This window comes from Sycon ciliatum, chromosome 3 (genome assembly GCF_964019385.1).
Source record: "Sycon ciliatum chromosome 3, ocSycCili1.1, whole genome shotgun sequence".
Taxonomy (NCBI): domain Eukaryota; kingdom Metazoa; phylum Porifera; class Calcarea; order Leucosolenida; family Sycettidae; genus Sycon; species Sycon ciliatum.
Genome location: NC_088645.1, coordinates 30,792,248 through 30,802,516, shown reverse-complemented (window position 1 = coordinate 30,802,516; position 10,269 = coordinate 30,792,248). Strand labels below are relative to the sequence as shown.

The window sequence follows — 10,269 nt, the reverse complement described above, 5'->3', positions numbered from 1 at the left end:
TTGTCGACATAGCTCCTGCTTCAAACTGCGTATGTACAGCGCTTCCAGAGGGGGCACGCTCACACACACACACACACACACATACACACACACACACACACACACACACACACACACACACAAGAGTATGTACAGCGCTTCCAGAGGGGGCATGCACACACACACACACACACACACACGAGCGTGCCCACGCGAGCCAGGGTGCACATGCACATACACACACATGCACACACGCGCACACGCACACACACACACACATATATGAGCCATCGCACACGCACACATACACACACACACACACACACATAAGCCAGTGCACACGCACGCACACAGAACCTTCCAAAGTGTCCCCTCTTACAGGTGCGAGCAAAGTCCCATTTAGAAGAACTTTTTTGAACTTTGCTCCCGGACTATGTTGATGATCAGGCCATTACAAAAGTTTTCTGAACTGATAAGGGAACAGTGTACCCTTATCATTTCAGATAACTTTTGTAATAATCTGCTTTGCAGAATGATACGAAAACTGCTCCTATGCGCTGTCATGCTGTTAGTTTGCACTAGTATAGATTTGACAAGCCAACAGGCAACAGCAAGAGTGCATAAACCAGAGTGTGTGTGTGTGCATCCATATTGCATAAAACTAAGAGTACATTACCCCCAGAGTGTGCAACGCCTGGTCCAGCTCTGCATAGGGTCTTGGTCGAGCGGAATCGGATCTTTGCGTCATAATACCGTACACTAGGCATCTGAGCGGAACCCGGGGAGTCACGGGTACTCTCGGATTAAAAACAATGGTGCCTTGCCTCGAGACCGGCCTTGCGCTGGTATGGAGTGCACGCATGACATCAGAAGATCCAATTACGATCGACCAAGACCCAATGCAGAGCTGGATCAGGCGTTGCACACTCTGGGTGTAACAGGTTTAATCAAACTTGAAAAGTAAGAGGCCTGGTTGAGCGTGCCTCGACCAGTTATATGCAAAATGTGATAGTATACATGTGGCAATGGCGCCAATGAAGGTGCTAATAGACAGGCGTAGGACGCGTGAGGTGCGAGGGAGTGTAAAGTTATAGAGAACAGGGGAAAACTGTTACATCATCCCCCTCCTATGGAGAGGAAGGAGCTTATAACCCAAATGCTCAAGTGGAATAGAGTACAATAAGCGCAAACACGTGCGAGACGAAAAAAGGCTTCGCACTGAAGTAACACAATAAGACGACTGAAACTCCATGCAAATAAAGTGTAATAAGCTCAACAAATGTGTAAGGTGAAACTAGAAATTCAACTGCAAAACTCAGCGGGCAGAAGCCAAGGTTTTGTACTTCTGAAGTGGAACAATGTCATTACCAGATTCATCCAACAAATAATGTTCAGGCTCCCAAGTGGCATCAGAGTAGCCTTGCCACTTGACTAGGTACTGAAGCTGATTCTGCCGGCGGCGGTGACTGAGAATGTTCTCCACCAAATAGCGGGCATGACCATCAAGGTCCGTGATAGGCGGAGGCGTAGGCTGTCTCCTATTAGGAATAGCGTTCTTCTCGTAGGCACGGAGTGCCGACACATTAAATACCGGGTGACAGCGGCTGGTATGAGGCAACTTGAGCTTGTAGGCATTCGGGCCGACCACATGGGTTATAGGAAAGGGGCCAAACCACTTGGGGCGTAATTTATGGGATGGTCGGTCCCGAGCTTCAGGAGTCAGGAGGAAATCCCGGTAGACCATTACCAAATCTCCCACCTTCAGCTTTTCCTCGACCCTTGTCCGATCTGCATAGAAGGCCTGACGAGCTTGAGCTGCCACTAGCGCATCTTGTGAGATCTTGACCGCGTCTTGTCTTGCTTGCAACCAATCAGCTGAATCTCTGCCTCCCTGAACAGGGTTGAGGAAGTCGGGTGGCGCTCTGGGATTTAGACCGTAATTTAAGAAGAACGGTGTGTTTCCTGTAGATGATTGAGTAGCGCTGTTGATAGAAAACTCACAGAGAGGTAGGAGCATATCCCAGTTATCTTGTTTATGATTTACAAAAGCCCTCAGCACATCCTCTACTATTCTGTTTACTCGTTCAGTTAGGCCATCTGTCTGAGGTTGATTGGCAGTACTAAATGCTAGTTTCGTTCCTAAGCGATCAAACAATTCCTGAAAAAATGCTGCCGTAAATCTTGGATCACGATCACATACAATACTAGAACTCAAACCATGAAGTCGAAATACATGTTGAATATACAGATCAGCACTTCCTTTAGCGTCAATAGTAGAGGAAGTAGGTGCTAAATGTACACACTTTGTCAAGCGGTCTACAAATACATATATAGCATCATGACCTGTATCGGTCCTAGGCAAACCCATGATAAAATCCATCGAGATATCCGCCCACGGCTGACTGGGCACTGGTAAATTCTGCAAGAGACCAGTTTTTAGCTGGCCGCCTTTAACTCGTTGGCAGACGTCACATGACTTGACAAGCGCCTTTACATCCAGTCCCATTCTGGGCCAATAGAAATATCTAGAGAGTCTGAAATAGGTGCGATCTCGACCAGGATGCCCCGCAGTCACACAGTCATGGTATTCTTGAAGCAGGGCGAGTCGGAGTTTGCTACTCTTTGGAATGCATAACCTGTTCTGTGGTGAAGATCTGAGATAAAGATAACCGGGTGTTTCATTTAGAAGGTAACGGTCGTGCAGATTGTCATGGCTTGAATTTTTCAGTCTCCTGATAATGGGAGCAAGATCCTTGTCGCACTTGTAACCGCTGACAATTAACTGCGCTAAGTCTGGATTAATCTCTAGGGTATGCTCTATGGCATTCAACTGAATGTTAGGAGGATAGGATGACCCGCCTATTTCAGAATCACTGAACAGATCTGGACGGCGTGAAAGCGGGTCGGCAATGTTTTTCTTTCCTGGTTTGTGAAAGACCGTAAAGTCATAGTCAGCTAAAAACTCTACCCATCTTGCCTCACGCTTGGTGAGAGTCGGTTTGGTTCGTAAATAGACAACACCCATATTATCAGTCATCAGGTCAAAGTGGCGGAATAGATAGATTCTCCAGCACTTTAATGCAAATACCACAGCCAACGTTTCCCTCTCGGCCGCAGTATAGTTGCGTTCTGCAGCTGACAGTTTCCGACTACAATAGGCTACGGGATGCAAATCCATATCTTCTCCCTGCTGCAGGAGCACACCCGCCACGGCAAAGTCACTTGCGTCAGTTTCTACCATGAAGCTTTTCTCAACATCGGCCAGTTGCAACACTGGCGCCTCGAGTAATGCTGATTTTAGAGACTCGAATGCCTTCTGTCTAGCAGCGCTCCATTCAAAGCGTGAATTTTTTCCGGTGATTTCTTCTAATGGACGAGAGATGGTCGAGTGTCGATCTATGAACCTTCGGAAATAGTTTGCAAAGCCAAGAAACTTCCTCACATCAGTTACTGACGACGGAGTTGGCCATGTTTCCACAGCACTTATCTTCTTGGGATCAGGGGAAATTGATGTGCCGTTGATTTTATGCCCCAAGAAGAGAACTTCTCTCACGCCGAATTCGCATTTAGACTGTTTGCAATACAGCTCACTATTTCTAAGTGTTTCTAGAACTGTTTGAAGATGATGCTGATGATCTTCCCAGGTCTTGCTGAAAACTAGAATGTCATCCAAGAATACTACAACGAATTTTCGGAGATGTGGTTTCAGAATAGAGTTCATGAGTGATTGAAAGGTGGCCGGGGCATTAGTCAGCCCGAATCCCATGACTCTAAATTGGAAGTGGCCGAACGGCGTATTAATGGCCATCTTAGAAACATCCGAGTCTTGAATTCTGATTTGATTGTAGCCTGACCGCAAGTCCAACTTGGAGAAATATGCACTGCCCTGGATCGTGTCGAATAAGTCATCAATATTAGGAAGACAAGCTTTGTTTTTGATCGTAATTCTATTCAATTCTCGCCAATCGCACACCATTCTCAGAGTACCATCCGACTTTTTCACAAAAAACACAGGTGCACCGTATGGCGACTTACTTGGCTCAATGAATCCCTTCTCAAGTAATTCTGATAGCTGTGACTGGAGCTCTTCCATCTCTGGTTTCGGCAGGCGGTAGGCGGGTCGAGACGGTGGTCTGGCTCCATCTTCTATCTGGATTTCATGGTCGACTGGTCTCTTCGGTGGAAGCTCATTCGGCAGCTCGTCTGGAAATAAATCCTGGTGCCTCTTGAGCAGGTTCTGGATGTCTTGTTGCTCTGATTCCTGGAGTTGTGGCCCGGAACGATTCTCCTCGTTTGCAGCAGTGACCCATGCAAGAAACCCCTCGGCTCCACTCCTCAGGGCATGACGAGCTTGTCGGCTGTCGGCGGGTTAGCTGAAGGCAATTTGGCAACAAAGGGCTCACCGTCCAACTGAACTTCGTTCGTACGGAAGTTGATGCTGGGGTTGTTCCTTGTAAGCCACGGCTTGCCAAGAATAGCGTCGTAGCGAGTCAGGGGATACACAGTAAAGTGCTGTTCCTCACTGAAGCCCCCGACTGTCACCCTTAGCGTGCGTGTGGAAATCTGCGGGACCTCGCTGGTCGAGCCGTCCGCCAATGTTACGCTCAGCACTGCTGAGCTTGCATCCGTGTCAAGATGATGCTTTCGAACAAAACTGTCTGCAATGAAGTCATGCGTCGAACCGGAATCTATCAGCATCACTGCACGGCGACCGCCGATCTTTCCCTGTATGCGCAGTAGGTCGTGTTCAGGTTCATTGCCGACGCTGACGTTGCTGACATGACACCTTTCTGCAACGGGACAATTTCCTACAGCTATGGGTGTCTCCGGCTCCGTAGGTTCCTGGAGAGCAACGTCTTCAACCTCCAGAGCTCCGAACCGGTTAGCGACTGGTACCGGCGTGGGCGCTTGGGTCGTCGCCAGTAAGCGCACCCCCTTTCTTACTGGCGACCAGCGTTTGGGTAGCGCTGTCCACCCTCAGTACAGTCTTTAGCGAGGTGGCCTGGCTTCCTGCAAGCAAAGCAGTGTCCCATTGCTCGCAGTTGGACACGCTCTTGGTCCGTCAGCTTGCGGAGGCCCTGACCACGGAAGCTGGGCACGGAACGCGACTCTCTACTGGCTGGTGGCCCCGACGCCGGTGGCCCTGACGACTGCTCCACGGTGTTTGCTGCCATGACAGCTTGCTCCAGGGTACGTGGATGCTCACGCATGACCTGTCGCTGGATGTGCGGCACTAGACCCCTGACGAACAGCAGCGCTCTGGTGTGGTGGTCGATTTCCGGCACTTGCAGGCTGAGGCGAGTGAAAGCAGCAATGTATGCGTCCAGCGACCCGCGCTGCGCTGCGGAAATTAGTCCCATACGCGATGTTTCCTCGTTGTGCCGTGGTCCGTACACATCGCCAAGTGCCGCTTTCAGAGCAGGCCAGTCGGAAAACACTTGGTTAGCTTCCAATGCCGCTATCAACCAAAGACGAGCGTTTCCAGTCAAAAATCCTGCCGCGTAGTCGACCCTCTGTGCCGCATTTGGGAGTGCCAACGACCGTAGGGCCATGTCCATTGCAAACGTCCATTCTTTGAATGTAGCGGAATCTCCTCCAAACACAGGCGGCTCTTTCGTAAGGCGGGGTGTTGGCTCCCACGGTTCCGAGTTCGGATGTATCGTTCGGTTTCCTTGGCTAACGCGCTGAGCGGTCTTGATATCGTTTATCAGCCGAACGACGAGTACGAGGAGCGTAAGCAGAGCGACCAGAACACCTGCCAAAAGCAGAGTAGTAACCATCCTCTGCTGCCAGTGTAACAGGTTTAATCAAACTTGAAAAGTAAGAGGCCTGGTTGAGCGTGCCTCGACCAGTTATATGCAAAATGTGATAGTATACATGTGGCAATGGCGCCAATGAAGGTGCTAATAGACAGGCGTAGGACGCATGAGGTGCGAGGGAGTGTAAAGTTATAGAGAACAGGGGAAAACTGTTACACTGGGGGGTTATGTACTCTTGATAAAACCAATGACGCGGTGATGTTTTTTAGTCTAGGTCATCTGAATCATGAATCATAGAATGTGGTCTTCGGGTCGTTCATAAATGACGGATTTTTCATTGAATAGGGAACAGAAAGATGACGAACAATGGTTGAATTAAAAAAGAAAATGTACGAAAATGGGAAGGAACTAGTTAAAAAAGTGAAATAATTAGATAATAAGGTGCATCTAGCTAAAAGATTTGAACTCGGATGTTGAGTTAAAGTAATCATGGATAAAACAAAGGACAAAATGTTACGAGTTATGATTAAAATTAATTAAATCAAATATAGTCATCGAGTGCTACAAAATCGCACAAAACTGACAAGGAAATTTTGCCACTCTACGTGGGCCTCATCCCGTGCTGCGGCCCACAGTTAATTGGGAACTCGTGGCCTGGCCCGAGTGAAACATGGATGCAGTGAATGGAATTTTTGTCTTTGACCACATTGTGGGTCGCTCTGATCTACTTACCTCCTATCGCTTTATGAGCTGCATCTGTGCCTTGATCTTAGAGGGTGGTGGTGTTCCTGCCTTGATCCTTGAGGGTGGTGGTGTTCCTGCCTTGATCCTTGAGGGTGGTGGCATTCCTGCGAATGCGAACAACTAGGCCTCCAGCCAAGCCTCACGTGAACAGTGAATTTTTTTACCGTATGCCGCTATGAAAAATAGCAGATAATGAGATTTTAAGGACATGTTGTGTGATTTTGTCCATAGGGCCTACTTTGTACAACACATTTCAGAACTATCACCTGCTGCAATCTTCCATAGCTTCCCCAATTTGTGTTCGCATCAAAGACATTGTGAGCATGGGGAAAAAACAATAATGTTGCTGTTTTGCAGCTTATTGCGTGTCAAGTCACACCCTTACTCAGGAGGAAAGAGAAAAAGGCTATAGGGGGTATTTGGGCAAATTCCTGCTGTAGAACCTCCTTTCAATTCGGAAATGTGGTATGTCATTCCAAAAAAACATGGAAAAAGAAGAAGAAAAAGTCCCTTATGAGGGGCTCAAACCCATGAGCCGCAGAAAGTAATAATGTCTCCACTCATGATCTGCACAGAAGGATGCTGAGAAGACCAGTTTGTGACACTCAATTGAGCGACCTTCAATATCCTTCCTTATGCAAATTTGTTTATATCCACTGCCCCCCTCCTCTCTTTCCCATTACTTGTTTCTATTTCCCCCGTACTTGTACCAATTAGAAAATTTAAAAAAAACTTCTGAAGAACTGCGTCCATTTAAGTACCGTATTTTTACCGGTTGTAAGTCGACCCCGGTTATAGGTCGACCCCCGTATCCGGAGGTCTCAATTCTGCGTTTTAAAGTGTTCACCCAACGAAGCACTACAAACCACCTCCTGCTACTAACACATCAAAAAATCATGTAAACATTTCAACATTACTTAATTATAAGTTTCCGTGCATGGCACGGTCAGTGGAGTTAGCAACACACCAACATCCTTGCCATAAGCAACACTTGTACATGCATAACATGCATGCACTCCGAATTCCCGCGTTTCTGCACGGGACTGTGCGGAGCATGCGCATTACTCCAATTCGCCATGCTGTTGTTTCTTGCTCTTCGCTTTGCTGTGCTGACGGTCAAATTGTTTGACTATCGCGGCCAGTTTCTGATCACCACCACCCACCTCATCATCTCCCACTAGCATTCCATTCGAAACCATCCCGAAAGGGAGAACAGTAGAGATCGTGAGTCAGGCCGGCATTGAGCCAAGTGCGCCTATATTCGCTCGCAAGTGCATCATGTAAGCCATCCCGTAAGGGAGAACAGTAGGGATCGTGGGTCAGGCCGGCATTGAGCCAAGTGCGCCTACATTCGCCCACAAGTGCATCCCTACTGCATGCTCGTGTATTGACACATCTGAATTCAACAGTAGGGATCGTGGGTCAGGCCGGCATTAAACCAAGTGCGCCTACATTCGCCCACAAGTGCATCCCTACTGCATACTCGTGTATTGACATGTCTGAATTCTCGCCGGGCAATTGTTGCCCCAGTTAGTGTCGGCATTGGCCATACTAACGCACAGCGGTGCTTGCAATACTAGCGCTGGCATTGGACCAGAATATTGCATATTGTATGCGGCAATTGTTGCCTATCTCCTGGTAATACAACGCGAAATAGCTCCCAAACAGGTCAGCTTGTTGTGTGGTTCGTAATGGAGGGTATAACGTACCAATCCTTGAAAAATGCCAATAAACTGGCAACAATGTGTACACATGGTGCACTTTTGCATGCAGTGCAGATCATTTTTTGTAAGATATAGATAGTTCCCGGTTATAAGTCGAATCCCGGTTGTAAGTCGACCCCCACCCTTTCTCCGTCTATTTTAAGTTGTAAAAGGTCGACTTACAACCGGAAAAATACGGTATATAAAAGTAAGATCTCACGTCTGTGTGTGGGGTACAAGTTGGTCAGTTGATCTACTGCCCATGCGTGTTCTACGTCATAGTGAAAGACTGCTATTTGCAACAATCCATCCTACACTACTCAACATAGTGCACCAGGTGTTAGAATAAATGCGAAAAAAAAGAATATTCCGCCCGCGTTCCTGACCAGCCACCCACTGTTTTTGCATCAGGATGGAATTTTCCCGAAAATTACGGACGACCCTGGCATAACTGGAAAATACTGCTCTTCAGTTTACTAGTATATGAATATCTCTAAAGTTTAAGTTTATGACAGGATTTATGCCATTAGATACTGAACATAAATCCATAATGGAGTACAGTAAGCAAAATAACATGCAAACTGGAACAGTAGTACAGTCCCTTTTAAACTACTGCTGGTAGAGCTGGCCATGAAAAGAGTTGTTCATCAGGATCTTATAAAATACAGCAATACTAACTTGCATTGAGACAAGGGCAATGTTTTGTGTTCATTTTGTTTGCAGTGAGAACAGTGGGAAGGTTTTCAACAAGCCTTGGCAAGTGGAAAAAGCTGACGGCCAGTTCCAGTCATTGTTAGCATTCCTGTAGTGTTACACCACGCATACACATGCATGCATATGTCAACACACCTATATACAATTATTATGCATGACTGTAAGAGGTAATAATCAGTATGCATTTCACACGATATTTTTTGATTTTTCATTGCTATTGGAGTGAGCATTCTGACAACACATAGTGCCTATCGTAAATGCATTTCCACTAATATCTGTGAAGGAGTTTTTTCGCTGTGCACTGTTACATTTTGCCTCCAAGTTTATTTGTTATCACAAATCTATACTGTCGTTGATAAAGGTTGCTGCACTCAGCTAGACCAGTTGGTTTTCCATTGAGCGAAGAGAGCATTCTTACAACACATAGTGCCTATCGTAGATGTATTTCCCCTGAAATCTGTGAAGAAGTATATCCTCTGTGCACTGTTACATTTTGCCTCCAAGTACGTTAGTTTGTCATGAGGAATCTGTACTTTTGTTGATAAAATAATGTCGCTGCACTCAGCTAGAACAGTTGATTTCTAATAATTGATATTGGAGTGCGCATTCTTACAACACATACTAAGTAGTGCCTATAGTAGATGCATTTCTACTGATATCTGTGAAGGAGTATTTTCGCCATGCATTATTGCATTTTACCTCCAATTAATTTGTGGTCACAAATCTGTACTTCCGTTGATTAATGTCGCTGCACTCAGCTTGAACGCAGTTGGTTGTCCATTGATCGGAGAGAGCATTCTTACAGCACATAGTGCCTATCATAGATGTATTTCCACTGAAATCTGTGAAGAAGTATATCCTCTGTGCGCTGTTACATTTTGCCCCCGAGTATGCTAGTTTGTCATCAGGAATCTGTACTTTTGTTGATAAAAATTAATAGTGTCTCTGCATTCAGCTAGAACAGTTGACTTCTAATTGTTATTGGAGTGAGCATTCTTACAACACGTAGTGGCTATCGTAGATGCAATTCCACTGGTATCTGTGAAGCAGTAAATTCTCTTTGTACTGGAACATTTAGCCTCCAAGTCTGTTAGTTAGCAATCAAAATCAGTTACTTCAAGATTTAGGAGAGCGGTTGTGTTGTGGTTTATGGGGAGTTTCCCTATCAATAGTTTTATTACAAGCAACTCGTACATGGCTGGGGCAGCCAATGACCACTTTGGAGTGGTGATTGCAGGTTTTTATAGCCAACAACGGTGTATTACCCAAAGAGTGGATTGTACGAGGTCATCTGCAATAAAACCTGGTTATAAATCTTCTATTTTCTCCACTTTCTGGGACAATAATGTGTCAACTGTTGCTATGAAGTT

At 46.3% G+C, this 10,269-nt stretch overlaps 1 long non-coding RNA gene across 1 annotated transcript in view; it reads left to right on the top strand.

Moving 5' to 3' along the window:
• The window catches only part of LOC135812661 (uncharacterized), a 28,846-nt gene extending 19,100 nt beyond the window's left edge, over nucleotides 1-9,746 (top strand). Inside the window, exon 5 of the long non-coding RNA XR_010552908.1 lies at nucleotides 8,909-9,746. This is a non-coding gene — a long non-coding RNA (uncharacterized LOC135812661). The remainder of the gene's footprint in view (nucleotides 1-8,908) is intronic.
• Nucleotides 9,747-10,269: the final 523 nt, after the last annotated feature.